Source organism: Candoia aspera, chromosome 3 (genome assembly GCF_035149785.1).
Source record: "Candoia aspera isolate rCanAsp1 chromosome 3, rCanAsp1.hap2, whole genome shotgun sequence".
NCBI lineage: Eukaryota > Metazoa > Chordata > Lepidosauria > Squamata > Boidae > Candoia > Candoia aspera.
The window spans coordinates 55,474,689-55,501,214 of NC_086155.1; the positions used below are offsets into that span (position 1 = coordinate 55,474,689).

At 45.6% G+C, this 26,526-nt stretch overlaps 1 long non-coding RNA gene across 1 annotated transcript in view; it reads right to left on the reverse strand.

Annotated features, from left to right (window-relative positions):
* LOC134493329 (uncharacterized) overlaps window positions 1-25,119 on the reverse strand; it is a 126,108-nt gene extending 100,989 nt beyond the window's left edge. The window contains exon 1 of the long non-coding RNA XR_010067576.1: window positions 25,057-25,119. This is a non-coding gene — a long non-coding RNA (uncharacterized LOC134493329). The remainder of the gene's footprint in view (window positions 1-25,056) is intronic.
* Window positions 25,120-26,526: the final 1,407 nt, after the last annotated feature.

Sequence of the window (26,526 nt, forward strand, 5' to 3'; positions counted from 1 at the left end):
CTTTGTTCCATAACCTCCCTTATTGTTGCTACCCTGATCCTGCCCTTCTGCTTACGTTTTTCTCTGTTTCTTTTAAGAAATCCTCTATACTCTCCTCAGCCCATCTTGCTTACTGCCTTCTCTCACCCTGATCCTTGATCAGCACTAGCCCCTCTCGACCCTCTGATTGTTTTACACCCAAGGTAGAGTACTCCAGCCCACGCTGGATTTGCTTTCCAGCAATTTTAAGCCTCTGACTGTCGGGGGCAAAACCGGGCCGGCCTCCCAGCAAGCGCTGGCTAGTTTTTAAAGTCCGACCTCAACCTATGGCATCGAGACGAGTTTAAAAAGGCATTCCTCATCACTGCTGTCCTCTTTACTTACAAAAATGCCTGTGGGCGGGTCTGGCCCTTCCCAAGACACATGTTACCAGACTTCTACATGAGGCACCTGGTCCATGAGACCATGTTCCACAATATAGTTCTTTAATTGAGTGATCCAATACCCATCGGACATCCCATTGGGATCCCAAAAATAGGGACGTTCGGGATCGACCAATGGGTATTTTGGCCACTGTTTTGTGCACAGCTTAATCATCATCACCTTCTCTAAGGCTTTTGTATACCTCTTTAGCCATGGCATGCTCCACTGGTTTATAACCAGTCCTAAGGGCACATCCGGATCTGGCCCTCTGCTGGATCCTACTCGATTGCCAGCCTCCAGTCTCCTAGGCAGTTTGCTCTATTCTTTCCCCATGACTGACCGTTCTTCTCACTGATCTCGCCCCGAGGACTCCAGCACACGCTGGATGCGAATTTTAAGCCCTCGCTTTCACGGCAAGATCTTATCAGACTCCCAGCAGACGCTGGCTATTTTTAAAGTCTGACTCCTTCAATACCCACCCCCGATGGAGCACTACAGCCGACCTGAGGCACCGGACTCTCACGGCTACCTGCAGGAACTGCGACTGTTTAACCACCCACACCAAAGAGTCCCTCGGTCAGTCACGTCCTCCCACAAGCCTTACAACTCACCTATTCCAGCTTCTCGTCAGAGCCTACGACTGGACAACGCTCAACTGATCCTCCTCGATCAGTTGGCCTCCAACCGGTTGGTCTTCTCCACCCGCTGCTCCGCCAGCTGGGCTTCGCTTCTTTTCTCTGGATCGTCGCTCTGTATAGGAACCTGGGCAGGCGGTCCCGAGGGGTCTCGAACAGGGACACTTCAACAATGGGAAGCGGTGGCCACTTACCCTCTCATAGCAACCCCTCTGGATCGGTCCTGAACCTCAGGCTCCTGGCTGGCTCGCCAAATTGTCAGCGGGAAAACCTCCCAAAAGAATTCCAATCCACAAGGTTCGATGATACAGAGAAAATAGTTTATTTGTAACGCATTTGCAAAGGCGGGTTCCCTCCATGCAGGTGCAGGAAAGAACCAAGAACAAAGCTAGCTCAAAACCTTTATACCCTAACTATCCTCCCCCTCCTTCGAGGGCTCAGCTCACAATCTTCCTGTTTCCCAAGCATTCTTGAGTTAGTTACTAAGTTTATGTGTTTATGTGTCCGGGATGATTCTGCCATCCTTATCTCTTCCTCCTTTCAAAGGCTAATCCCACTCAAACACCTCTTTGTAGACGCCAGCTACTCTACACAATCAGCTATAAATTCCTAACCTAAACGGCTCTATCTAACACGCATATCCTCAGCCCCACGGGTTCAGGGTCCGGTCACCCACCTGTGGCTAACTCCCTTTTTCTTCTCTCATGAGTTTGAGGCACCTTCAGGGGATGCTCTTCACCCCCCCCTCACATTAATTTAACAGGCTTCCATTTAGTGGACTTTGGATGCATGGACCTTAGTTTATGACTTGATTTAACCAGTGAGCTGGTCAGGTTTGTGGATAATAGTACTAAACTGTTCTGTCCAAACATCTCCCCACTTCTGGTAAAAGTCAAAAGTGATTATGAAGATCTGAAAGATCTCTTTAAACTGGGTGAATGGTCAACCAAATGACAAATATAACTCAGTTTAAGTGTAAACTGATGCATGTCAGGCAGAAATAATCCGTGTCTGACTCTGAAAACAAAATTTATCTGGAGTCAGAGGGGGAAACCGAAACTGATTGGGAGAGGCTTGAAAAAGCAGAACCAGAAAAGTGCCTCAGCAGAGCGGGAGAAATGGCAAAAAGTGCCTCAGCAGAGCGGGAGAAATGGCAAACAAGGTCCAGTGGGTGATTTGAACTTTCTAATCAGCGTGCAAGACAGGAGAGCTGAGAAGCGCACAAATCAGAAAGCAGCCCGATTGGCTGCTGGAGAGAAAAGGTGCGGAAGGGATCGGCAAAGAAGGCAGACGTGTGAAGAGCAAGCTGCTGGAGACAACTCATTCTTCAAGCTCACAGCCCTTGCGGAAGAGTCTTTACCTGCATCAGAAGCCTCACTTGTAGCCAGAGTGGAATCAGCGTCTTCTACCTCCAAAGAATTGCCTTCTACACAAGCTGCTTCAGAGGATCCTCCTCCTGCCGAGCACAGCTTCACATCTAGCTCCAGACCTCGTCACCACATTCCAGTGCGATCCAGGTGGGCACCCAGCCTCGCTCCCAGCTGTGCCTAGGATCTCCAGTTCAGTCGTGCTTCAAGCATGCAGCCTTGCCTCGAGTCTCCAGTCCAGCCTTGCTTCTAGTTCTCAGCCTTGCCTAGAATATCCAGTCCAGCCCAGCCTAGCCTCCAGAGCCACACCTTGTCCAGTGGTTCCAGTTTAGTCACACCTAGCCTCCACATGTCAGCTCGGTCCCATCTGCGTGCCAGCTCACAGTCCTTGCCTCCAGTTCCTGCCTTGCCACGCACTCTAGCTTCATCAAGCCCAACAGCTTCGATCAGCGAGTTAGCTGAGTTACGCCTTGCTGTTCTGCCACAGTCTGATCCTGCAGTCTTGCCTGTTCTTCCATCATTGCCTGGGTGATCTTGATTGGAACACCCTTGCCTTATTATTCACCAGGACTTTATTACTGTAAATAGTTGTTTTAAATAAAGAGTTTGGATAATAATTTTGTCTGGCAGCCTCATAGTCTGAACAGGACATATACATTAATGGGGTCTAAACTGACTGTAATCAGGATAAATATATTGGAATCATACTGGATAACACAGTGGAGATATTGATTCAGTGTGTAGCATTTGTGAAAAAGGCAAATTCCATTACTTGAAAATAAAAATGCTAACATTCTAATCTCCTTCTACAAATCTATGGTATATCTACATCAGAGTATTGGGTACAGTTCTGGTTATTACACTTGAAAAAGGAAATAGAGCTGAAAAAAGTACAGAAGAAGACAACAGGGAGCACAAACGCCTTCCCCACCAATAAAGGTTGTATGTTTGGGACTCTTTAGCTTGGGGAAAAAATGCAATCAATGTATAGAAAATCATGCATGGTATGGTTAGGTTGACTAGCCTGAGAATTTTATGACTGAATTGGAATTTAAATTTTAATCTTACATTTTCTATTGTACCACCTTGGCTTTTATACATTGTGATATGATTTGTTTACCCCTAGTTAATTGAATAAACCAGAACTAGTATTGAGTTCACTAGAGTTCAGCTAAGCTATATATCATGATTTATAAACCACAGTGGCTTTACATCACAGAACACAGCTACAAAACTAACCAAATAACCACATATAGACTTACAGCAATATGCAAATTCAACCAATGATTCTTAGCATAAAAAAATATCCAGACTACAAGCTGCAAGTTAAACATACAGTGGATGTTACTGCATCAGAAACTCTACTTTGAAAACAGATCTGTCATGACCTCGTTGCAAGGCACAAAGAGCCTCACAACGTGGATCATGATCATTAAGGAAAAGGAGGAAGGAGATAATCTTTCAGGAATTAAACCAAGCACCCAAGGACACCCACACCCATGATCCCATCAACAACTGAAAAGAGAGACGTCAGAGGAGTGGAGATGAGGAGCACATGGTGCCCCAAAGAACTCAACCGTTGCAGGGAGACAAAGAGGAGACCGGGGAAAACGCCCATACAGCCATCAAGGATACCATCAAGGGCAATCAGGCCATTGAGGGGTGGGGAAGCCCGGGGCAATACAGGGGGGTATAAAAGGGGCACCCCCACCTACCTACCCCGTTCCCGTTTTTCGTTCTGTCAGCTATCATTCCAATAAACCAGAAATCCTTAATACCCATTAAGTGAGTCTGTGTCTTATTGCGGAGCGAGGCTGGCCCTGACATAAAAACGGGAACGCCAAAAATTTTTTTTCCGCCTGGCACCTATCCAACTCGGTTGTGAGGGACCCAGCCAGGCATGGAGAACCAGGAACCGAGGAGGCGCAACCCTTCGGCGCCCGGCGACGAAGCCCCGCTCTCGCAGGGCGGGATGCAGCTGAGGTCCGGGCAATGCAACGCCCCGGTAGGTATGGAACCCAGCTGGGGGGAAGCAGCGGGGGAGGGACCCACCCCGGCGCCCCGGAGCCCGCGAGGCACCGGGGGCGACACGAGGGGACCCCCTCCAAACCTACAGGCAACCCCGACGGAGGCGCGAGACGAACCGCCACCCTGGGCGCTCGAAGGCGAGGGCGCGCCTGGCACCGCGGCGGGATCGAGGGACGACCCGTCCTCTACCACGGCCAACGGCGAGGGCGAGCGGAGCGGCGAAAACCCCGGCGGGACGCCAGGGATGGCGGAGAGGCTCGGCGCGTTGGAGGAAGGGATGCAGGCGGTGCGGCAGATGCTCCAACAGCTGACGGTGGCACAGGGACCCCGCGACGGAGGAGGCGCAGAGGCAACCCCGGTCGAAAGGCGGCAGGGCGAGTGGGACGGCGGCGACGGCGGAACCCGACCCAAGGAGCCCAACCGACGACCTGAGGCGCACCGGGAGGCGAGGCGGGGTGGAGACCCAGCGGACGGCGGCGACCACGGCGGGACCCGACCCCAGGAGGCCACCCAACGAGCGGAGGCGCGCCCGGACGTGAGACGGCGGGACAACCTCGGCGGCGGCGGTGTCCGGCCCCAGGAGCCCACCCCACGACGGGAGATGCGCCAGGCTGAGAGGCGGAGGGACGACCAAGCGGGCGGCGATGGCGACGGCGGAGCCTGGATCCAGGAGCCCGACCGAGGGAGAACCCCCCGCCCTCCCCCCCGAGCGACGGGACGAGTACCTTGCGAGGAGACCCAGAGAGAGGCACCAATGCCGCAAGAGAACCGGAGACACCCCGACCCGCAGCAGCTCCGGCAAAACCCGAGGCACGACGCAGAGGGGGCCAGGAGCCAGACCAGGGCACCCGCCAAAGACTTTGGCATAAAGTTCGATGGGGACCCCTCGAAACTTTCCTTCTTTTTAACTAACGCGAGGTACTACCTCGAAGAATGGGGTCCCTGTTTCAGAACTGAGCGGGGCAAAATCAATGCCCTGGCTATAAAACTAAAAGGGCGGGCCGCCGATTGGTACGTCCAATTGTGCCAATCCGGCGCCCGGGCGCTGCAGGACAGCACTGAATTCCTGCAGGCACTAGAAAGGCACTTCAGGGACCCCCTGGAGCAAGAAAAGGCAAAAAGGGCGCTAGAGACACTTAGACAAAGCCCGCGCTCCGTGGCTGAGTATGCCATGGAGTTCCAAGCCCTAGCCGGAAAAGTAGACACGTGGTCTCAATCGACACTGATTGAGAAGTTCAAACATGGACTCAACTTAAACGTCCTCCGGTGGGCACTTGGCCGCGACAACCCCAGCTCCCTCACGGGGTGGATCCAGCTGGCAGCGGAAGCGGAGAACGCCCACGACACGTTCCTCCACGCAAGGAGGGAAACGCAACAGATGGCGACAGCGAGACCCCCACGCACCAGCGCAAGGCAGGTGAGGGCGAGACCCCAACCCTGGAGGGAGGAACGGGACAGATGCTTCGCAAAAGGGCAATGTTTCACGTGCGGCAGGGAAGACCACAAAGCAGCCGCATGCCCCAAAACGACGCCCAGAGAGAGCCCAAGGAGGGCACAAACAGCACCAACCCCAGCGCCGAGAAAGCGACCAGCAGCAAAGGGGGAGTACCGACGCAGACACGACCCCTACAGTTCGGAGGGGGAGGACAGCAACCCAGATGAGGCGGCGGGAAACGACAACCACCTGGCCTAAGGGGCGCCGAAGGACAGGTGGAGAGCACTGACAGGCGCTGCGACAAAGGGGTGAGTGAGGAATGCCCCACCCTCTACGTCCGTGTCACCCTCACCCATCGAAATAAAACCGAAAAGGTCTGGGCACTCATTGATTCGGGTTGCTCCAAAAGCCTCATGCACCCTGACCTGGCAGCCGCACTCGACCTCCGCTGCTATCCACTTCAGCACCATTTGGTGTTCTCGCAGCTAGATGGATCTGCAGCGGGAGGGGGCCCGGTCACCCAATACACCGGAAAAACCGCGCTACGGCTCGGCAGCCACGAGGAAAAATTGGCTTTCATCGTGGCACCAGTGGGGCAACCCCGACTCATACTGGGGATCCCATGGCTCGTGCAGCAAAACCCAGTCATCAATTGGAGAACCAGAGAGATTAAGTTTGCTGACGGGTGCTACCAAGCACCGTCAGGGGACAAGGTTCCCCGAGCAGCCATGGGGGGGGCGACGACGACTGCAGAACACACAGAGACAGCTCTGCCAGAGGGACTGCCAACCAAATACGGGGAGTTCGCCGATGTTTTCGGTGAGAAAGAGGCGGACAAACTCCCCCCCCACAGAAAGACGGACTGTACCATTGAACTGGTCCCGGGGGTACCCCTACCCAAACCAAAAATATATGCTATGACCCAGCGAGAGCTAGCTACGTTAAGGGACTTCATAGACAAAAATCTGGCGAGGGGTTTCATTGAGCCAGCGAACTCTCCAGTGGGAGCGCCAGTCCTCTTCCGCGAGAAAAAGGATGGGACATTGCGGCTCTGTACAGACTACCGCGGGTTAAACGCAGCAAGCATTTCAAATAAATACCCCTTACCCTTAATAAAGGACATTTTGTCCCACTTGGTAAAGGGTAAGGTATTCTCCAAACTGGACATAAGGGAAGCCTACTACCGCATACGGATAAGGGAGGGGGATGAGTGGAAGACTGCTTTCAATTGCCCATTGGGGGCGTTTCAATATAAAGTACTCCCTTTCGGATTGGCAGGGGCACCGGGGGTATTCATGCAGTTAATTAATGAGGTCCTGCGTGACCACCTTTTTAAGGGGGTTTTGGTTTATCTGGATGATGTATTGATCTACACAGAAACAGAACGTGAGCACGAACGCTTGGTAAAGGACGTGCTCAAGAAACTTCGCAAGGCAGAGCTGTTTATAAAGCTCTCCAAGTGCGAGTTTCACAAAAAACAAATTGACTACCTAGGGTATAGGATTTCTGCTAAAGGGATAGAAATGGACCCCAGCAAGGTCCAAGCCATCCTGGCGTGGGAACGCCCACGCACAAGGAGACAGCTGCAAAGCCTCCTGGGATTCACAAATTTCTACAGGGGGTTCACGCCCAGGCTGGCAGAGACTATATTGCCCCTAACTAACCTGCTAAAAACTAAGGGCTTGGGGGACACGCGCAAATCGAGGAACCCGGGGGCGCTACTGAATTGGACAGCTGACTGTCAAACGGCTTTCGAGAGACTGAAAACCCTTTTCACAGCTGAGCCAGTGCTACAGCACCCCGACCCCACCAAGCCTTTTGTGGTGCAAGCAGATGCCTCCGATTTCGCCATCGGAGCCATCCTGCTCCAAAAGGACTCCGACAACCACCTAAAGCCCTGCGCCTACCTTTCCCGCAAATTCTCCGAAACAGAGCGGAGATGGCACGTATGGGAAAAGGAGGCGTTTGCAGTAAAAACAGCCTTGGAAACGTGGCGACACCTGCTGGAGGGGGCCTCCTGCCCTTTCGAGGTGTGGACGGACCACAAGAACCTGGAGGCACTCAGCACGCCAAAACGGCTCAGCCCGAAGCAGGTGCGATGGGCTCAGTTTTTCAGCCGGTTTAATTTCACGCTGAAATTCATACCGGGCAAGAAAAACTTCTTGGCAGACGCCCTCTCCCGACGACCACAGGACGACACGCAAGCCTCCGACATCGTAGGAACAGTATGGACCGAGAAACAGCTCGGCTGCCCAGCTGTCACGCGGAGCCAGACAAGGAATCAGCGCACGCCAGCACGAACGGCGGGGAGCGATCGGAGGCGACGCTCAATTTCACCGAACTGGCAACAAAGACTCACACAAGCACTACAGCAAGATACATGGTTGCAGAATAACCAACAACATGTATCTTTCAAAGACAATCTCGCCTGGAAGGAGAAAGCTTTGTACGTGCCCGAATCACTGCGGGGAGAAATTTTACACAGAGCACACGATGACAAATCTGCAGGGCATTTTGGGTTTGTAAAAACCCTCCACCTAACAAGGAGGCAATTTTGGTGGCCAAATCTTAGAAAGGACGTAAAAGACTACGTAAGCAACTGCCCCATATGTGCTATCACCAAACGTAAAGGAGGGAAACCCCACGGGCTGTTACAGGCGGTAGCCAGCCCCTCCCGGCCATGGGAAGAAATTTCCATGGATTTCATTGTGGACCTCCCACCCAGCCAAAGAAAAACTGTGATATGGGTGGTAAAAGACTATTTTTCGAAACAAGCACACTTCATCCCGTGCGCGACTATCCCCTCCGCACAACAGCTGGCACGTTTATTCCTAACACACATATACAGGATTCACGGTGCCCCCTACAGGTTGGTGACCGACAGAGGCACACAATTCACGTCAAAGTTTTGGCGGGAATTTTTAAAACTAATCGGAACCAAGCAAGCACTGTCCACTGCGTGGCATCCAAACACGGACGGATCAACAGAGATCCTTAACTCAACACTTGAACAGTTCCTAAGGGCATTCATAAACTATCAACAGGACAACTGGGTAGACCTACTACCTTTTGCAGAGGTGGCCTATAATAACGCAGTACACCAGAGTACTGGCCACACCCCTTTTAAGGTGGTCTATGGAAGAGATTTTGTACCGATACCAGAATTGCCGCAACCTGAAACCCTGCCCTGCTCACCAGACGATTGGGCGGCACAGCTGGCAACAACCTGGCCAGTCATCCAGACGGCTTTAGCAGACGCACAAACAACGTACAAAAAATATGCGGACAACCACAGGGCGGAGGCACCGAACTACAAAGTGGGAGATAGGGTCTACCTCTCCACTAAGTTCATAAAGACCTCACAACCATCAAAGAAATTGGCACCGAAATTCATTGGACCTTTTAAAATCATACAGGTAATCAACCCAGTTACGTTCAAACTGGAACTGCCTTACAATTTGAGACGGGTCCACCCAGTGTTTCATTGTGCACTACTGAAACCAACGAGCACATCCAAATGGCATACGGAAGAACCTCCACCCCCACCCATAATGATAGACAATCAACAACATTTTGAAGTGAAAGAAATACTGGACTCAAGAAAACAAAGAGGAACACTACAATACCTCGTGAGATGGAAACATTTCTCACACCCAGAGTGGGTCCAGGCACGACACGTCATGGCTAGTCAACTAACAAGACAGTTCCATGAGGCATACCCAGAGAAACCAGCACCATAGAACATCTTTGGGGGGGCAGTATGTCATGACCTCGTTGCAAGGCACAAAGAGCCTCACAACGTGGATCATGATCATTAAGGAAAAGGAGGAAGGAGATAATCTTTCAGGAATTAAACCAAGCACCCAAGGACACCCACACCCATGATCCCATCAACAACTGAAAAGAGAGACGTCAGAGGAGTGGAGATGAGGAGCACATGGTGCCCCAAAGAACTCAACCGTTGCAGGGAGACAAAGAGGAGACCGGGGAAAACGCCCATACAGCCATCAAGGATACCATCAAGGGCAATCAGGCCATTGAGGGGTGGGGAAGCCCGGGGCAATACAGGGGGGTATAAAAGGGGCACCCCCACCTACCTACCCCGTTCCCGTTTTTCGTTCTGTCAGCTATCATTCCAATAAACCAGAAATCCTTAATACCCATTAAGTGAGTCTGTGTCTTATTGCGGAGCGAGGCTGGCCCTGACAAGATCAGACCTTATACCCATCTGATGGTGAAAAATACTGGGGTAGGTCCAATATTTAAACCTTATGAAAGATTTGAAAAGCACTGAAAGAATGTGGAATAATTTTGTTTCAGGTAGAAAATCGTAACTGGTTTGATGCTTCTTACTCTGAAGGGCCATCTCCCGTAACAGAGTGGGGGTGAAGGAGAAAACAGTAGTAAGGTGTGAGAAGACATGATCTGGCCTGCATTCTCTAAACCTGGGGCAGTGGTAGATAATTGAGTTCCCTCATGTTAAACCATGTTGCTAGACAGCAATGATGGAACCATTTGTGGCTTATAAAGTAAACTATGGTTAAAACTAATAGTGCTTTAATAAGATACAGATCTCAGTTTTGTCATCAGTGTTGAAGTAATACTAATTGGTTTTGTACCTGGAAGGGTGGGGGCAAGGAGAGTCATCTGGTACTTCAGAATATAAAATGTTTTGAGCTTAGTCTATGATGTAAGAGTGGATAATCTGTGGTCCTTGACCTCCACTGTCTACTATAGCTGATTTCCTACCATTCTGAGGCAGAAAACATACAAACACCAGCTTAAGTCCTTAAATAGGCTTAAGAGAATGTTTAAAAAGACACCTAGGGAAAAATGGCAGTTCTCCCAACTATGTATAATTACCCTGGGCTTTAAAAGGTTGCCAATCTGTGCTGTATAATAAATTTCTAGTTCTGTGTTCATGAAAATGCAGCTATCACAATAACTCAAAAAACGTCAACATATTCAAATATAAGCATGCAAAAGATTAGGCTTTGATTATGTATGGTAAGCAATCTAATTGCACTAAATGGAACTTCTCACAGGCATACAATTAAACTGGTAAGCCAATACATATGCTAAATTATATACGCATTATATAGTATAGCAGAAAAACTGGGAGATAGGGATCTAGCTCTTGAGGTAATATTTCTAGATGCTTTTGTTCTGTATCTCTTATGGATTTTTAAAAATGGTTATGCAGTTTGCTGCTGGTTTTGGTCCCTTGGGTAAACACAAGAGCAGGCAAATTTATAAAACAAGCTTGCATGCCAAGATGACTCTAAAAGTTTCTTCTATCAGGTAAACACATGATTAGCATGTTTGCAAATAAATTGATTATGCACATGATTGAAGCTACTATGTAAATATCATGCCTTTTAAAAAGATGCATAATGAATTATTTAACTATTAGGCCCTTTTGTCTGTTAGATTTCTGCTTTTGCACTGCCACTATCATGTGCAATGGAACAAAGGTGGCTCTCTTGCACTGGCTGCAATGCACATGCACGACAAATCTACAATTGATATTTATCTGCAAAAATGTGTTCCTTTTCTTGCTGCAAGCCAAGCCCATTTCATCTGTTCCTTTAGTTTGGTTTGCTTGCTTATTCCATGTAATTGTTGTTTAAACTGCCTGAATGTTAAAATCAATAAAACTAAGTTTGCTTGTATTTATATATTTAAAACATTTCACTAGATATTTCACTCTATTATTTTGTTTTATATTTTATGCCCACATGAATAAACAGTTTTGTTTTTTGTTTTGGTGGGTTGGTGGTGTGTGTGTATGTGTGTTTTTGCAACAGATTAGAAAAAAAAAAATCAACCTTTCAAGAAATGTTAAAAAATAGAAGACACCTGCCCTCCTTTGCATTTGTAGAGCTGCCTTTGCTAATCTAGTGTTCTGCAAATGAATGGGACCTCAACTTCTATAACTCTGTTTAGCAGAAGATTGCAGTCCAGTACCTCTGGAAGATACTGTACTATGTTGGGGAAGAACTATTTGGAGATCAGAAATACTGATCTGCAGTGAAGTGGCAGTGTATTTATAACTAAATCAGTCATAGAACTGGCAAAGGAGCCAATGTTAGCACTGATCTCAACATCTATTTCCAATTCTGAGTCCCTTTATAATATCCTAGAAATTGAGTAGCCAAAGCTTAAGGCAATCATGAGCTAATCCAATTTATAGAAGAAGCTTTGCTTGTTAAATAAACGTGGTTAAACTTAAGTTCATTTATTTCACAGGTTCAGAGTCATCACAGCTAAAACAATCTGCAAGAATCAAGCTGCAAGCCTTCTTCAACAAATGATACTTGATTTTACAGTAAGTAATGCAGTATGAAATGATATACAGTGTGGTAGGTCATTCCATTGTGTTAAGCAGATATCTATAGAGTCATAATGGTTATACTTAATATGATCTGAAAAGCCATGTGATGTAGCAATGCACCATAAGTGTATGTTGAACTACAAAGCATCCTTCATATAGAATGTCTCAAAGTACAACAGACAGAATACATCAAGGTTCAGAGAGGCAAGACAAATAAGGTTTGAGAGACACATTTTGAGAGATGGAGCTGCTTGAAAAGATTAATATGCAAAACATGCCAAACAGATGTGCAAGCAGACAAAGAAGAAAAGCTTTTCCTTGTTCTTTTTTTAGAGTAAGAGGCTGAAGAAAAACTTAAATGCTTGGAGTTCTGGGACCAGAGAACTGGCACCAGCTGCACAGCCCTGCATTCCCTAGCTTGATGCTGACTTGCTGGTTTACAGCTCCCATCATTCTCAGCCAACATAGCCAGTGATTGTATTGCATGGGATAATGAGTCTTATAGTCCACAGCTAAAACAATCTGCAAGAATCAAGCTGCAAGTCTTCTTCAACAAATGATACTTAATTTACAGTAAGTTTATTTTCTAAACCACCTTTATTGTTTTTTTTTAGAAATAACTCAAGGTGGCGAACATACCTAGTACTCCTTCCCCCTCCTATTTTCCCCACAACAACAACCCTGTGAGGTGAGTTGGGCTGAGAGAGAGTGACTGGCCCAAGGTCACCCAGCCAGCTTGATATACAGTGTGGTAGGTCACTCCATTGTGATAAGCAGATATCTATAGACTCATAAATGGTTATACTTAATATAATCTGGGAAGCCATGCAATGTAGCAATGCACATCTGAACAAGATCAGGGTGGAGAAGATTATAATGGTCTTCTGCAATCTCTGGTTTGCTGGAATATATTGCTGTAAGTACCAAGCACTATGCAAGCTATATTAGAGATGAATTGGCATTGGTCCATTTCTAGAACAAGAGTTGGCAATGCAGTAGGGGAAGTCCTTTTTTAAAATGGACAGAATCCATGAGCTAGGAAATGTATTGTCTTCCAGAAATTTCGGACTTGAATTCCCATCAGTCCAGGCAAGCATGGCCAATGAAAAGAGTTTCTGAGCTTTCTGATGCAAAACTCCTGAAGGGCACCAAGTTGTGTTTCTTCGGTATGCACATAGTGTTGACAGATTAGTTAACAAACATTGGACAGAAGAATCCTCCTTTTTTTAATTAACTGAAAAGATTAGCAGCTCTTCAGGCATCTTCCTAAGGAAGCATACCATGCATTTGCTCACTATGGCTTTTCCAGTAGCTAATGCAAACACACTAGCTTCAAGCACCACTTTAGGAGGAGTACTAAAAAATCAAGGCATAGAACAATGTATTACAGAGATCTTTCTTGGGAATGCCTCTCTTCTATGTTGATGATACAGGAATTTGGGTCCCAAATGTATACTGTGAATAGATAAAGACTGTGGGTGTTGCTATTTATAGACTCCATTGTGGACAGTGGAAAAGCACATGTTACTTATGTAGGCTGGCATCTTTTATAGCTGTCTCATGCTGACCAGACCTTCAAACTTGCATAGGTATTGGTTTGTGCATCCAAATTCTCCATGTATTGAAAACAGTTCTGGACTTCAGTGCTTACTTGAGCTTGTTTCTTTTGGAATAAGTTCACTAGAGGCTGTTGGTGTTTATTTTTATTTGCAGATATAAACATGAGCATAGATGGAGGTTCAGAACTAAACAATCCAGCAGATTCCCCTAAAAATTTCACAGCTCCAGCTAAGCTAAACTCTCTGACTTTCTGTCTCCATATGTCTCAATTATAGGCTATTTGCTTCAACACAGGCTACTTCCTGAAGAGGCTTTTATCATGAGATGTCCTGTCTCAGATGTGAAATTTTAGAGTGTAGGACATTCCAATTTCTTGATAGCTGCTTAATTATAGTTGGATAAATTAGGTTGTACTGTAATGTGTTTACATATTGATACAAGAGGGTACAGACTTCCTAAAGGAGAGGTTAAGAGTTTGCATATACTCTTACTAGCAAAAACTGAACTGATTAAATAAAGGGAATGTCAACTTCACTTGGATTGGCTTCCTTGCTTTCTGCCAGAACTGCAACAACATTCCAAACAAATAAAAGCTTATGAGTTAACAAAAGCCAAAGACTTTTATTAGCGGCACCATTATGAACACAATAGCACTCTGAACACCACACTTGGCATCCTGTGAAGTGAAAAAGCTCCCCAATGCCTTATAATTGGGAAAACACAGATTGCACCCCATGTCTCAAAGACTGTTAAAGTTACAGTGAGATTTGCTGTTGCCAGTCTAGTCAAAGCAATCCGCCTCTCTTCTGACACAATCAGCTAACAAATTCATGACATGGATACAGATGTTTAAGAACAGCTGTTACAGAGTTGTCCATAGTACTGGAAAGAAAAATGATTGAAAATGCTATGGTATCTTCTTCCTCAGACTAACTTGTATATTTTAAAATTACTCTGAGAGCGAAGTTTGCATATGCAAAAGGTTGTGGGTTTTTTTTTGACAGCATAATGTACAAGGAAGTTTGTTGAAATTCTACTGTCTACAGACTGGCTGAACTTTGATCATTACTGAGGTCATATGTACTGCAGAAGTCATCAGTAGTACCATCAGGTCAAGGCTTTTGGGGTCTGAAGTTTAGGGTCCCACTCAGAGCCTAAATTTATCCAGTTGATGAAAAAACAGCTATCAACTCATCACCCCATTAAGTTGTATGCAATCTTCCCTGTCACTAAAAACTTTGTAATGAAAGAGAGTGACAAGGGCATGTGGGACATGAACTCTTATTTTAAAAAGGCCATCTCATATGGATGCATATGGGACAAGAAAGGAACATCTGTTACCACATACTTTTTCAGATAGTTTATTGTAGCACACTAGTATATTTTGTACACAAAAAATCAAGCCAGTGTTTGTTTGCTCTTATGCTGTGATTTTCAAACCTCAAGGAACTTGCAACATTACTGCTATTTCAATATGCAGAATTTCTTTAATCCTTCTCCAGTGTTTGGGGATGGTCCTGCTATGGCACTTTTTAAGTGAGGTTTTGTCATGCCCCAATTCTTCCATTTCAATACACATTCTGCACAATCTCATTTTCGCCTCACACAACATGTAGCTGCTATCTGTTGGAGAACAGCAGATACTGCCAGTATGTGTAAAAGGGTCTGCATTAGGGTGAGAGTTTCCTGGGGTAATTAGGAAACTTCTGTCAAGGAAAAATATCTCCCTCTTGTTTAAAGTGCAAATGGACAGGCAACGGAATCTGCATATTTTCCTATTATTTGTGGCCCAGTCATTTGCAAAGGATCAATCATGGATAGATATACATGTTCTCTCCTTGCTTGTGATCAGGCCAGCTGCCAGTACGAGGAACTGGCATGCATTAGGATAATATTGATAGAAGTTATTTGCAGGGCTGATCCATATTATTTTGAGTATACATGATGGAGAGATGGATCATGGTAGTTTGCTGAAGGATAGGGAGGGAGACCTACTCTTGGTACTTGTTCAAATACCAGAGAGGCCTATGGAAAGAGGGTGGAGAATTCAGTGGACTACTGTAGTCTGTTTTGGACCAACCAACATCTAAGTCTTCTCTGGGACTTATTTATGATCTAAACAGAATAGAGAATATTATAGGTCATCAGATCATTGATAGTGTAACCAGTCTACCCCAAGAGTTGCAGTGGGGGCTGGTTAATCCTTAGAGATGTTTATTAAAAGAAGTTTCCAATACTTTGCTGCCTTCTAGCTAACCTTGCAGAGTGACTTCATTAACTTCTTTTAAAAAGTGGATTTTTGCATTGCTCGCCCATTGTAATTATGTGCAAATCTTTTTTGTTTTCTTAGTTTTTTTCTGCCTTTTTATTATATTTTATTATGTTTGTTACTGCAGCTGTTTTTAAAAACTGTATTGGTTGGTTTTTACTAGCATTTGTTCCTTTTATATATTGCAGTTTTTAGTGTTTTTGACAGCTGTCTTGGACTATATGAAGAAAGGCAGGATAAATAATGCTAGACCTTCTTTCTCTGACAAGAAGGAAAACACTGGCCAAAATGAATTTGTATATATCTTAATTCATTTAGATTATCCAAATATAAAACTGCCAATTATACTGCATTTGAAACAATGATAAATTTAAAAACTTCACACCACTGTTGGGATGAAAAAAACACTGCCAGTTTAAAGGTATTAAGGAATAGAAGATAATATTCCTTTCATTCTCAAAACCTGACTTCATCCATCCCAATAATATCCAGTTATGAAGTCCTAGAGATGGAAAAATCAACTCTAGATTGGGGAAAATAAATTTCCCAATCTGTATAAAATATCTAGATGCCAGCCCTTTGCAAGGTTTAATATGGACTTTTTTCCAGACCCTCGCCTTGCCAAACATTAATTTTGGGGGGATTTCCTGGAGTCTCCTGGCCCGCCTGCCTGGCGTGTTTGGGCCGGGGCTGGTGAGGCCAGACTGAGTCCCTGGAGCAGCTGGGATGATGTGAGGTGCGGCAAACCCCAGCAACGTGGAGTGGTGAACCCTGTTGCCTGAGTGGGCTAGATGCTCTACCAGCTTCTTCGGCGGGGGACTGAATGGGTTGGTAAGCCCCCCAACGTGAGAAGCCAGGTGCCGTGGTGGAGGGGAGCAGCGCGGCCCAAGACGCCAAGCGGCGCAGCATGATGAGCCCTGATGGTGTGGAGCAGTTAGTCCTGGTGGCTGAACAACCTGGGCAGCCAGACAAGGGGGGTTGTATGGACTGGGGAGCTCCCAATGCGGGATGCTGAGTGCTGTGCTGATGGAGGGCGGCCTGGTTTGGGGAGAGTTCAGTGGAGGAGTGGAGCTGGTGGTGGCTGGACGAGGCCCTCTGGAGTGGAGACGCTGAGAACTGGGGAGATGGCTGAGCAGCACATCAAGCTTCAGGAGTGGCTTCGGGAATTACCAGCTGCGAACCCCACCCAGAACAGCTAGAGCCTGGCACGGCAGTGGATCTGTGCGGACTATGTAGGTGGAGAGGCCTGAATTCGAGGACCTGTTCGTCCCCCCCAACCTGCCTAGAGAGGGCAGAGGTGTATTAGGGTCCCTCCGGTGTGGTAAATGGGGTGCTCCCTCCCAGTTGTGAGAGATGAGGGAGGAAGTCTGGGAGTGGATGCTGGTATGTGAGGACACTCATCCCTTGAGTGAGAGATGGGGTGAGGAGCAATGGATGCAGTGCCCCCCTGCCGACTAGTGAGGGAAGCCGAGGAGGGGGGCACAGTGGGTATATGAGTGATGGTTGGGCTCTAACAACACTGAGAGCACGAGCTGGAGCGCTGGGGGGCCTGCCATCTCCCTGTGGTTGATTGGTTGTGTATGGGGGTATACGAGTGGGTGGAGGGACCCCTAACCAGGAATTCCAGAGGTCCAGGATTGAGGGGAAATGGATTTGGAGACCCTGGGGGGTTTAGGGCAGGCCATGTTATTCAGGTAGTGATGGGCCAGGGATGCTACGATGGGAGTCAGAGGGTGGGCCATCGTTAGGGAAGACACTCCCAGTGCTTGATACCTGTGGCATGTTCCAGCCCTCTGTGCTCAGACCAGGCCCTAGACAGCAGACTTATGGGTGCCCTGGTCTCCAGCTGTTGCTTCTTAATGCCAGGTCGGTCAACAACAAATCATATGTGATTTGATGGGGGCAGACCGAGGAGGGGGCAGACCTGGAGTGTATTACCAAGACCTGGCTGGGTCTGGAAGGAGGAGTGCCCCTCTCAGAGATGTGCCCAGCCAGTTTACAGTATGGCACCAGCCGAGACCCCAGGGCAGAGGGGGAGGGGTGGCTGTTGTCATCTGGGAGTCTCTAGTGGCCTTCAGGGGCACTGCTCCACAAGTGGCCGGTTGTGAGACCCTGTTTTTCAAGTTGGGTTCCCGAGAACAGTTGGGAGTGTTGCTACTGTACCAGCCTCCCTGCTGCATAGCAACCTCCCTGCCTGAGCTCCTGGAGGCTGTCTTGGTGTTAGTGGTGGAGTTCCCCAGACTTATGGTTTGGGGGACTTCAACATGCCGTCCCTAGGGTGTCCCTTGGAGGCAGCTCGGCAGTTCAAGGCTACCATGGTGGCTATGGGCCTGTCCCAGATTTTTTGGGACCCAACTCAGGACAGCAGCCTCACCCCTGACTTGGTTTTCTTGTCAGAGCAGTGGCAATGTGATCTGAAGGGAGAGTTACATCTGTCCCCTTTGTCATGGTCAGATCATGCCCTGATGGCCTTGAGTTTCTCTCAGGCCACCCCCCTCCGCAAGGAGGCAGGACCCATTCAATTGGTCCGCCCTCGGCAACTGATGGACCTGATGGGGTTTCAGAAGGAGCTGGGGGGTTATACCTGAGGATCTGCTGCATAGTCCAGTGGAGGCCCTGACTGCTGCCTGGAGTAGGGAAGCAGCGGGAGCCTTGGACAGGATCATGCCTGTGTGACCTCTCTTGTCCCATCAAACCCAACACTCCCCATGGTTTATGGAGGAGCTGAGGGTTCTGAAGAGACCCTCTTCAGGGTCTTAAGAGACATTTAGAGCGTCGCTGGAGGAAAACAAGGACTGAACATGACCGAACACAAGCTAGAGCCGCTATTAAGGCGTATCTTGTGGCAATATGAGCAGCGAAATGTCAATATTTCTCCGCTCTTATTGCATCCGTAGAATGCGGCCCAGCGGCCCTGTTTAAGGTCACTCAATCCCTTTTGGGAAAGGTGGGCCCAGTGACCCACCTTCAGGGCCGCGCAGAGGAATTTTATGGGCATCTGCGGGATATAATCACTCTGATCCGCTCCAAGTTGGACTCCAAGCGTGAAGCATGGTCTGTGGATATGCCTGGGGAATGTACTTACCTGGTTATCTGGGAACAGTTTGACCCTGTTGGGCCTGAGGAAGTGGACAGGATCCTCTGGACTGTAAATGCCACCACTTGTCAATTAGATCCATGCCCCTCCCGGCTGGTGAACGCAGCTCGGGAGGTGACATGTGGTTGGGTCCAGACAATGGTAAATACATCCTTGAGAGAGGGTGTCTTTCCAGCTGCCTTTAAGGAGGCACTGGTGCACCCCCTCCTCAAGAAATCATCGCTGGACCCTACTGTCCTGGACAATTTTCATCCAGTTTCCCATCTCCCCTTTTTGGGAAAGGTGGTTGAGAAAGTGGTGCCATTGCAGCTCCAGAGGGTCCTGGTTGAAATGGATTATCTAGACCCCTTCCAGTCAGGTTTCAGGCCTGGATATGGGATGGAAACAGCATTGGTTGCACTTATGGATGATCTCTGGCGGGAGCGGGATGGGGGCAGTGCATGCCCTAATCATCTCCCATATAGACTACTGCAATGCGCTCTACATGGGGCTATCCTTGAAGAGTATATGGAAGCTGCAGCTGGTCCAGAATGCGGCTGCACGGGCAATTTTAGGTACCCCAAGATCGGCACATGTAACACTGCTGCTGCGAGAGCTGCACTGGGTAGCAGTTTGCTTCTGGGTCCAATTCAAGGTGTTGGTTATGACCTTTAAAGCCCTACATGGCATGGGTCCAGGTTACCTGAGGGACTGTCTCATCCCCAAAACATCAACCCGTCCTACCCGGTCATGAAGAGAGGGCATGTTACGGACCCCGTCTGTAAGAGAATGCTGTCTGGTGGGGCCCAGGAAGCGGGCCTTCTCTGCAGTGACTCCCACCCTTTGGAACATTCTTCCCCCAGAGGTGAGGCAAGCCCCCTCTCTCCTGACCTTCTGGAAAAAGTTGAAAACCTCGCTCTGCCATCTCGCCTGGGGCAAGAAGGGGAGTAGTCATTCTTGGGAATGGCTGGCACCTCAAAGTGGTCCTCGTATACACATGAATTGAATTAGAACTTTTACTGCCATCTGGATTTTATTTTATTTTATTTTATATTTATATTTATATTTTGTATTTATATTTTATGTATTAATTGTGGTTTTATTGTATTTTAATTTTTTTAGCTATATTGTAAACCACCCAGAGTCCTTCTTTCGGGGGGAGATGGGTGGTGGCTAAATTTGATAAATAAATAAATAAATAAATAAATAAATAAATAAATCTTCAGAGGTAGAGGAGTGACCAGGCCCTGGGATTTTTCAGATCCTCAGGATGTCTGTCACATCTGTCAGTATTAGTTTAGATGGGCTAGTGTACTGGCTTGGTGGTAGCTATGCGCTTGAATCATCCACTCTGAAAGCATTTTCCCATGCCATAGCAACATTTATTTAGACTGTTCAAACTCTATATTAAAAGGCTGTTATACACCAATATGGAATACAAATGTTTACTTATTTATTATAATGTTATTTATTCTACAATTATGAAAATCTGTGTAGCATAAGAGCCTTCCCAGGTAGACATCTTCTCACCTCTGTATGGGCCAGACTTATGCTATTTAGTTTCAGTGATGAGATTAATTCAGTATCCTATCTTTTAATTCAGAGGCTCAATTTAGGGAGAACCCTAGGCACTTCTTTCTACTGTGTAATTTCTAGAGTGAAGATAATTCTCTCCTCAACCTTGAATTCTGAGGAAGATTTCCCATAGCTTTGAAACTGAAAGCAGTAGAAGACCAGGCCTGGTAAACTTCTTAAGACCTCAGCTGACTGCAGTTTCATTTCATGATAGGATATTCCAACAAGTATCACTTATAGTATGCTGCCCAAGATCCTAACAGCTGTTTGTCTGTTTGAACTCTGACCTGTTTAAATTCCATGTGACTATTAATAATCTCTGAGTACTCAGAACAATTGGGGTTCTTACTCCATGTTTAACTAGTCTGGTCTACAACATTACTTTTCTTTTCCATCTGAAGACTGATGGAAGGGGCAGTGTTAGATATCTGGAAGGGCAAGGCAGGAAGTTATGATTCTCAGCCCAGCCAGGTTGTGTAAATATGGAACATATATTTGCAAAATTCAAGACTTGGAAAAGAATGACCAAGAATCTGTTGCCTGGAAAAGGCAGAGGGAAAAGGCCTAGGATTTAAACCTTGAGTCTGACCTATAAATAAGGCTTAAATCTTGTGTTCTGTAAAGGTAAAGGTAAAGGTTTCCCTTGACGTAAAGTCCAGTCGTGTCCGACTCTAGGGGGCGGTGCTCATCTCCATTTCTAAGCCTTAGAGCCGGCGTTGTCCGGAGACACTTCCGGGTCATGTGGCCAGCATGACGACATGGAACGCCGTTACCTTCCCGCCAAAGCGGTACCTATTGATCTACTCACATTTGCATGTTTTCGAACTGCTAGGTGAGCAGGAGCTGGGACTAGCAACGGGAGCTCACCCCGCCGCGCGGTTTCGAACCGCCGACCTTCCGATCGGCAGCTCAGCGGTTTAACCCGCAGCGCCACCGCGTCCCATGTGTTCTGTAGTACGCAATATAACTTAACTTCTTGGCAAAAAGTAATTTCTCTATCTTGACATGTCTGCTAGCTACAGAATATGAAGTAGAGTTTCTAGAGAGCTAAGATTTATTGTTGTGCTTTGGAAAGAAGTCTGATGATGTTTTAAAACAGTTTTGTATCTGATAATTGCACTGTTTCCTTTCAATAATGGTTTTATCATAGAACTATTGTGATTAACACATACAGTAAAATTTTTTAAAAGGCCCTGATGCTATCCTCGTGTAATTAAAAATGGGGGAGGACAAAAAAAACGTGTAGAACAGACCAATTTCATCCTGAATATTAATTTCAGCCCAGGTATATTCATCTGCAATGCATTCATCTGTGTTAAAGAGGTAGCAATAATAGCGTTATATTAGCCATGAAATGAAATTACATATAAAATAGAGTCTTAGCCAAGGTTGTATGGAGGCAGAAGATAATTATTTGGAAACTCCCAACTGTTGAGAGTTTTATTTTCTTGCTTTTTGTATGGGCCTCCTTTGAAATTTCTTGGAGAAAATATTATGACAATTGTCCAAGAGAAAGAGAAAAATACCTACTCTTAGTAGTAAGTTCTCAAATGCAATTACATATCTACCCAACTTAAAGAGCAAAATAATCATGCTTCCAGAGAGTAGCTTATTTTATATGAGGTGCAGGTAAAGAAGAACCTGCTTCTGTGTGTTCACGACTATGTGCTAGTGAAGGAAAGGGCAAGATTTATCTTAGGCATCCAAAGCCATGACTGGGAATACTCATGGAACGAAGGAAATATACTATTTTAGCAATTATATGTCCTACAGTTTGTGCAAGTTGAGAGTTTCAACATAATAATACTTGGCATTTGTATAGTGTGTTTTGTAAGTGCTCTAGCAGCATTATCACATATATCATTCCAGAAATCCTTGGAACTAGCCCATAAGGTAGGATTATCTCCATATTACAAATGGAGTGGCTGAGTTTGATAGTAGTTTACCTGGAAGCCAGGCTATAGTTTGTGTGGGAGATCTGTGATTTGATCTCCCAACATTTTTACATTTACCTAGCAGCAGCTGGGGATGATGCTGAATTGATCAGAGCTACAACACTTGGGAAAGATGTATTTAAAAAAAGTTAAGCAGGCCTGGTTAGTATTTGGACGGGAAACTACCAGAAAGTACCAGGGCTGTAGGTTAGACTGAGAAGCCAAAAACATTCCTGAAAAAGCAATAGCAAAACATTTGCCAATAAAACTGCATGAATACGTCCATGATTTCATCAGGTTGAGCTCAGTTCAAAGTGACTTTACTGTCCCATTTACCCAATCAAATGCTGTCCCCCTAGAGCAGTTATTAGATCTACAGAGGAAATAATGGTACCTTTCTTCCCCAAGATTTCAAGGTGGAGGGATTTAGATAAGCAAAATGATAGAGCAGAAAAGAACAAACTCTTCCAATGCCAATGAACCAAAGCTTGAGCCACAGGTGCTCTAACATGAAAGTGAAATATGAGATCCATCAGTATCTTTTTTACACTCTCTGTACTTTGGTCCCAAGTCTGGCATGAAATATCAGCATTCAAAACAAAAAAATGGGATTTCCAGCTCATACATAAAATGCTAAGTTATAACTGCCTTCAGAAATAACAGCTGCCTTCTATTACAGAAACTGGTCCCCAAAAATGGGAACTTGTAAGCAAGGAAATAAGCAAAGGAACAGACACAATTAGTGTTCTCCGTGCTTTCAGGAATGCTGGTATTTAAAAACTTAGTAAAGAACAAACTAGACATACATGACTGAGAGTTCAAATTATGACTTCAGTGTTTAGGAATTCAGGAACTACATGGCCACAAAGGTCTCAATTCAGAGAAGTAAAGTTTAGGGATCAGTATTTAATTAGAAACTGTGTTTGAGGAAACAAAAGTATGCAGTTTAATAAATAAGGAGTCCTTGAGTATCCTGTCATGACCTTTAATGAGCATGCCAAGCATTTTTATTTTGAGGAAAAGCCACCTTAGATTCCTTGATATCAACAAGAAAAAATTCCATGCTCGGAGTGTTTGCAGAGAAACCACTCCTATTGGCACAGGCTGCCAATAATGCTCTAACCTGTCTACAATGCATCTTCACAATTCCCTGCCTCATATTTACCAGCTTCCTTCCCAGTATCATTGCCTTTACTTCCCATTGCATGACAGGGATGTGCTTTGTGTGTCACTCTATAAGGTATCCCATTGTCCCTTATGCATTGACATACAGTATTAGAAGTATGAGGTCATCTTATAATGTTTATCTCCAGTTCTCATTTGTTCAATTATCACCTGGATGAAGTTTGCATAGTATATAAAGTAGATTATTTCTTTAGAAAGGTAGATCTGTGGCAATGGCACTAAAGTGAACATTACATGAAACATTCATGTAAGGGCCTGATTCTGTGAACTACCCCACTAAAACATTAGTTGGAATTAATTTAACAAGTCTTTGTATTCATGCTGTAAACTCCACAAAACAGCAGAAATCAGTTCTGCTGTATCAGTGCTCTTCCACTTCACCGGTGCTGTTCCCCAATAGTTCCAAGGAAGTACTATGCTCAGCAAAACCATATGGAAGAAAGGCATGAATATATACAAGCAGAGTCAAGATTGTGGATTGTTAACCAGTCTGCAAATTGGGCTTATATAGCAAATCAAATGGTTTAGAACAGTAGTGGGTAACCAGTAACCTACGACTTAAATGAGGTACTCACAGCCAAAGGTCCCAGTTATCTTGTTCATACTACAGAAGAAAGAACTCTACAAACAAATCCTGCGAGGGGTTGAAACATTTTAATAGATCTACTTTTGAATATGTAATGTTGCTTATTTTAATCTCAGAAAGAAAAAGAATGTAATGTTGGTAGGAATCAATGGAAACACCATTCTAAATATGTATCTTTGTGATTTCTTAAATATCATCCCAAAATGCTTTATTGTTAGAACAGTGCATGCATTCCACTGCATGCAATAAAACACGTCAATTACTTATGCAAAATCTGGAAGTGCTATAATTGAAAAACAGCGCAATATAAATAACTCAGATTTGGATACTGTCAAAACTCACCTCACATACAATGAATACAACACAGGTAGAAAAATAATTAGCTAAAATGAATCCTATAGGATAGAGAACAGAGATGCCTAGATACATCCTGGCAGGGAAATAGATGGCTGCCAATGATTCACTTGGTGACAGTAGGCAAAATAACCCAAATTCAGATTCTCTCGTTTCAAAGCCAGTCCAGTCTCCTTGATGTGCTGTGTCAGTCATAGAGCTGCCATAACATTTGATAATGCGTTGATATTTCTTTTTAATGATTAGGGTTTTTTAAAGTATAAATAATAATACAGGAATCTAACAGGTTGCAAAGCCCAGTGAAATTGTCACCCACCCCTTTTGCTCTGGTTGACAAGAGCCAAGAGGATTGAGGATGAACCACGGCTGCTCCCTGCCTCCTGGGTGCTCTGATCACTGGAAAATCAGAATGCTAGTCATGAGAGGAATGAACTTTTTGGAATAGTTTCCACCAGCTCCATCCTTAGAACCAATTAATTTGGATAAATATGTAAGATGTTCTACATAATATCTTTAAGCTGATATCTAAATTGGAGCCAGGTTTTTTTTTCCTTTGACCCCTTTATCCTGTCCCAAATATTTACAGTTGTGTGTCTATCTCATTTACTTACTGGTAATTAGCACATTCTTATTTTCAATTACAGGAAACAAATTCCAGACTTGGGGGGGGGGGTGGACAGAGAAGCTTTATTTGCTCAGAGCCAATTTTATGTAGAATCAGGCTGCTGTTGATGTTTTTAGCCCTCTAGTGCAGGAAGACTTGTTTGTTTCAGCCATCCAGATTTGTTTCATGGATATTTTTGTTTTTTAGAAAGAAGGAATTATCATCATGAAATTGTTAGGCTGATATGAATCCATTTCATTCTGGCAACTGGGTTGTCCCCTGTTCTGTTCACCTGCAATCCCAAGCCAAGGTTCTCTTGGAAAAAAGGGGGAAAAATTTATTTACAGTAATAATGGACTTCCTGTTATTTATTTCTTAGATTTATATTGTAGTCAATTGTTACTCATCATTCTAGTATCACTGAATACCAGATACTTCCTACATTACCAATCAAAGAGAGTATTTGTAACTCAGGGTTGAACGGTGGAATCCTTGGTGCTCTCTGAGCTTGGTTGTTTTCTTGCAGACGTTTCATTGCCTGACAAGGCAATATCTTCAGTGCTAGAAGGGAATGGGGTTTGCTCTCTGGTTTATATACAGTAGCTTGCCCTGCCTGGGTGGGTGGGGGTGCTGTTCTCTCCTTGGTAGTTCCTTGCAATGGGCAATGAAATGTCTGCAAGAAAACCACCAAGCTCAGAGAGCACTAAGGACTCCACAACTTCCTTTATTCTATACAGGGAGGGGGAGTGGAATATTAGTTTATTTTACCAATTTTACCAAAAATAATTTTAACATGTAATAGAGAACATTCCTCAGGCCTTCATAGGTTAGAGGACTTTTCACAGAACACCTCAAACATAACACATTTCCTTCCCTTGCATCTTCCGTGGAGCAACTTTGGACAATGGGTATGAGTTTAGGGCTCCTGTGACCTTTCCAGCTCCAGAATGGAAAGCTGGAGTCACTGTGGGATTCAGGGAGCTCTGCATACAAGAGATCACGGAGGCGGTTGCTGAGGGAACGGTAACTTAGGTTCTCTTACTTTTGTGTAATATCAGCAGAAAAATTCAGAGCGCATTTCTACTCTGAGCAGAGCTTTGTAAATATGCTACTTTGTATGTTCTATATTAAGTTTTTGGATTTCAGAGTCACATTTTCTCAGTTCACCTTAAATAGAAAAAG